Below are 5270 nucleotides of genomic sequence, written 5' to 3'. Positions count from 1 at the left end.
TAAAATAATGTCCATGTGAAGCAACACAAGTCCTGACTTGGATTTTCTTCCAATAACAGACAACAGGGAATCAAGACAGAGGCAAACAAACAAAAGTAGACACAGAGGCCACCCAGAATGGCCTCACTACTGTTTCAGTAGGGAACACTGTGAAATCTAGTTTTCCTATTCTCCCTCTACCTCCACTTAAAATTCACATCCTTTGGTGACCAGAGGGTACAGGTGTGATTATAATGATCTTGCTGGGTACATGTGTAGGCCCAGCTACTCAGGAGGCTGAGGCAGGAGGATCACTTGGGTTCAGTAGCTTGAGTCCAGCCTGGGCAACATAGTGAGGCCACCCTATCTCTAAAAATAAATGGCTAGATAAAATAATGATCTTGATTTTGATGGTTTTATTTTTAAACATTTTTAAATTTTATTTTATAAGTTCCAGGATACATGTGCAGAATGTGCAGGTCATGCAGGTAAACGTGTGTTATGGTGGTTTGCCGCACCTATCAACCCATCACCTAGGTATTAAGCCTGGCTTGCATTAGCTATTTCTCCTGAGGCTCTCCCCGCACTCCTCACCCTGTGCTAAGAGGCCCCAGTGTGTGTTGTTCCCCTCCCTGTGTCCATGTATTCTCACTGTTCAGCTCCCACTTGTAAGTGAGAACATGTGTTATTTGGTTTTCTGTTCCTGTGTTAGTTTGCTGAGGATAATGGCTTCCAGCTTCATCTATGTCCCTGCAAAAGACATGATCTTGTTCCTTTGCATGTCTGCATAGTATTCCATGGCATATATGTACCATATTTCCTTTATCCAGTCTATCGCTGACGGGCAACTGGGTTGATTCCATGTCTTTGCTATTGTGAATAGTGCTGCAATGAACGTACATGTGCATGTATCTTTATAATAGAATGGTTTATATTCCTTTGGGTATATACCCAGTAATGGGATTGCTGGGTCAAATGGTATTCCCAGTTCTAAATCTTTGAGGAATTGCCACACTGTGTTCCACAATGGTTGAACTAATTTACATTCCCTCCAATAGTGTAAAAGTGTTCCTGTTTCTCCACAACCTTGCCAGGAACTATTTCTTGACTTTTTAATAATCATGGTTCTAGGCAGGGCCCGGTGGCTCATGCCTGTAATCCCAGCACTCTGGGAATCTGAGAGGTGGGCAGATCACCTGAGGTCAGGAGTTCGAGACCAGCCTGACCAACATGGAGAAACCCCGTCTCTACTAAAAAATACAAAATTAGCCGGGCGTGGTGGTGCATGCCTGTAATCCCAGCTACTCGGGAGGCTGAGGCAGGAGAATTGCTTGAACCTGGGAGGCAGAGGTTGCAGTGAGCTGAGATTGTGCCATTGCACTCCAGCCTGGGCAACAAGAGAGAAACTCTGTCTCAAAAAAAAAAAAAAAAAAATCGCCATTCTGACTGGCGTGAGATGGTATGTCATTGTGATTTTGATTTGCATTTCTCTGATGATCAGTGATGTTGAGCTTTTCATCATATGTTTGTTGGCTACATGGATGTCTTCTTTTGAGAAGTGTCTGTTCATGAACTTTGTCCACTTTTTAATGTTTTTTCTTGTAAATTTGCTTAAGTTCCTTGTAGACTGTGGATATTAGACCTTTGTCAGATGGATAGATTGCAAAAGGTTTCTCCCATTCTGTAGGTTGTCTGTTCGCTCTGATGATAGTTTCTTTTGCTGTGCAGAAGCTCTTTAATTAGATCCCACTTGTCAATTTTTGCTTTTGTTGCAGTTTCTTTTGGTGATTTCATCATACAATCTTTGCTCATGTCTATGTCCTGAATGGTATTGCCTAGATTTTCTTCTAGGGTTTTATAGTTTTGAGTTTTACATTTAAGGCTTCACTCCATCTTAATTTTTGTATAAGGTGTAAGGAAGGGGCCCAGTTTCAATTTTCTGCATTTGGCTAGCCAGCTCTCCCAGAGGCACTTATTATACAGGGAATCCTTTCCCCGTTGCTTCTTTTTGTCAGGTTTGTCGAAGATCAGATAGTTGTAGATGTGCGGACTTCTCAGTTCTCTACTCTAATCCATTGGTCTATGTGCCTGTTTTTTGTATATCACGTTTTGGTTACTATAGCCTTGTAGTATAGTTTGTCCTCTACCATCCTGTGCTTAATATGCTTGGTAGCTTGTTTTTAGCTTTGTTTTTGCAATGTATCCATAATGATACACATCATGCTAGGTGGTTACTTTAGTTGCTGCATAGTATTCCACTGTCTGCAAAAGAAACTATCAATAGAGTAAACAGATAACCTACAGAATGAGAGAAAATATTTGCAAACTATGCATCCAATACAGGTGTAATAATACCCAGAAATCCATAAGGAACTTAAATAAATTCATTAGCAAAAACAAAACAATGCCATTAAAAAGTGGCCAAAGGACGTGAAAAGACACTTTTCGAAAGAGGACATACACCTGGCCAACAGGCATATGAAAAAATGCTGAACATCACTAAACATTAGAGAAATGGAAATAAATCAAAACCACCGTGAGATACCATTTCGCACCAGTCAGAAAGGCTATTACTAAAAAGCCAAAAAATAACAGATGCTTGTGAGTTTGCAGAGAAAAGGGAACACTTACACACTGCTGGTGGGAATGCAGATGAGTTTAGCCACTGTGGAAAGCAGGTTGGCGATTTCTGAAAGAACTTAAAACTACCATTTGACCCAGGAATTACATTATTGGGTATACACAAAAGGAATATAAAACATTTTACCATAAAGACACATGCATTCATATGTTCATCACGGCACTATTCACAGTGGGAAAGACAGGGAATCAACCTAAAGGTCCATCAAAGGTAGACTGAAAAAAGAAAATGTAGTATATATACACCATGGACTACTACGTACACAGACATGAAAAAGAAAGAGATCGTGTCCTTTGTAGAAACTTGGATGGAGCTATAAGGCCATTATAGTTAGCAAACTAACACAGAAACAGAAAACCAAATACCACATAGTCTCACTTGTAAGTGGGAGCTAAACATCAAGTACACATGGATGCAATGAAGGGAACAACAGTCACCGGGGCCTACTTGAGGGTGGAGAGTGGGAGGAGGGTGAGGATCAAAAGGCTACCTAGCGGGTACCATGCTTATTACCTGGGTGACGAAATTATCTGTACACCAAACCCCCATGACATGCAATTTATCCATGTAACAAACTTGCACATGTACCCCTGAACCTAAAATAAAAGTTAAACAAATAAATAAAAGAAAAAACAAAACACTGTAATAAATATCATTGTCCCTTTTCTATAATCCATTAATTAACATTACTAAATAGCTGTATATTTACCAGGTAATCTAAGCTTGATGCCTAACAGATTTCTTTCTAGATTGGGGCAGAGGGTGTCTTCATATAAGAAAATATTTTAAAGTTACATTTCACATGCAAAACCTGACTGTAAGCTCTAAGGGGACAGGGACCTTCTCTGCTTTATTCACCACTGCATCCCCAGTGTCTACATAGCGTCAGACATACAGGAGGCACTTAATGAATATCTGATGAATGAATGAATGAACACTGGAAGGCAGCACTGCAGGGTCATTCATTGGGAAGTTGTGATAAAGAATAAGACAGGGAGGGGAGACCTGGAGACAGAGCAAGATGGCCAAATAGAATTCTCCAGCTATTCTATTCCTCCCTGAAGTAACACCAAATGGAACAACTATCCACACAAAAAAGCATCTTCATGAGAACCAAAAATCGGGTGAGCGTTCACAGCGCCTGGTTTTCACATCGTATTAAGGAAAGAGGAACTGGAGAAAGGGGGAAAGACAGTCTCAAATCTCCTACACCACCTTTCCCTCATCCCCTGGCAGCAGCCACACGTGGTGCAGAGACAGAATCTGTGCACCCAGGTCCGGGAGAGCTCAGTGATTGTGGGACTTTACCTTGGAGCTCAGCGCTGCCCTGTCACAGTGGAGAGCAACACAAGGCAGAATTCAGCCAGCACCCATGGAGGCAGCATTTAGACCAGCCCTAGCCAGAGGGGAATCTTCCACCACAGTAATCAAATCCGAGTTCCGTTAACCCCACCATCACCACTGCAGGCCAAAATGCTTTGGGGTCTTAGACAAACGTGAAAGCCAGTCTAGGCCACAAAGATTGCCATTTGCTGGGCAAGGGCTGGTGCTGTACTGGGCTCAGAGCCAGTGAACTTGGGATGCAGGTGACCCAGTGAGACACCTGCTGGTGTAGCCAAGGGAGTGTTAGCATCACACTTCCTCCAGCTGAATGCAGCCCAGCTCACAGCTCCAGGAGGAGAGGGAAGAGTAAAAAGCACTTTGCCTTGCAACTTGGATACCAGCTCAGCCACAGTAAAACAGAGCACCAAGTAGAGTCCTGAAGCGGCCATTCAGGGCCTAGCTCTCAGATGACATTTCAAGACACACCCTGGACCAGCAGGGAGCCCACTTCCCTGAAGGGAGGAAGGACCCAGTCCTGGCAGGGTTCATTACTTGCTGATGAAAGAGCCCTTGCTTGGATCTTGAATAAACATCAGTGGTAGCCATGAGTACTAGCCACGGGCCTCTAGCAAGATTCAGTATTACGGTGGCATCACGTCTGACCCAGCGCAGTCCCATTGGTGGTAGCCAGAGGGGTGCTTGCATCATCCCTCCCCCAACTCCAGGCAGCTCAGGATAAAGAGAGAAAAGAGAGGTTAACACAAACACAAGACAGCAATCAACACAGACACATTCTTTACAGAGCCTGTAGACCTTAATAAGAACTAAGAGGATTTGAAGAAGTATGTAGGTCTAAAAATTCAACAGAGAACAAAATGCACCACATTTTAAAAACCACCTTACCCAAACTAATCCAAACATAACATGAAATAGAAAAACTCCTGCCTACTAAACAAATTGAATAAATTCTTGAAAAAAAAACCCAACAAACAAAAATGTTTCACAAGTAAAACTCCAAGCTCATAATTATAGGATACTCCATACATTCAAGGCAGAAAAACACCAAAATTTCCCAAACTGCTGGGAAATAAAGATAGTATTTTTAAAGTTTTGTGTGGAGCCAGTATTAGATTGAGAACACAATCGGACCAGGACGCACTATGGAACAAAAAAGAAGAAAATTAGGTCACCTCTTTCATAAACAGTATGTATCTCCTCTTTCATAAACAAAGCTACAAATATTCTAAGCAAAATATTACATGAATGAAACCACCTATGAAAACACAGATTAGGCCGGGTGTGGTGGCTCACGCCTGTAATCCCAGCA

Source organism: Nomascus leucogenys, chromosome 14 (genome assembly GCF_006542625.1).
Source record: "Nomascus leucogenys isolate Asia chromosome 14, Asia_NLE_v1, whole genome shotgun sequence".
Lineage (NCBI taxonomy): Eukaryota > Metazoa > Chordata > Mammalia > Primates > Hylobatidae > Nomascus > Nomascus leucogenys.
This window is presented reverse-complemented; position numbering follows the sequence as displayed.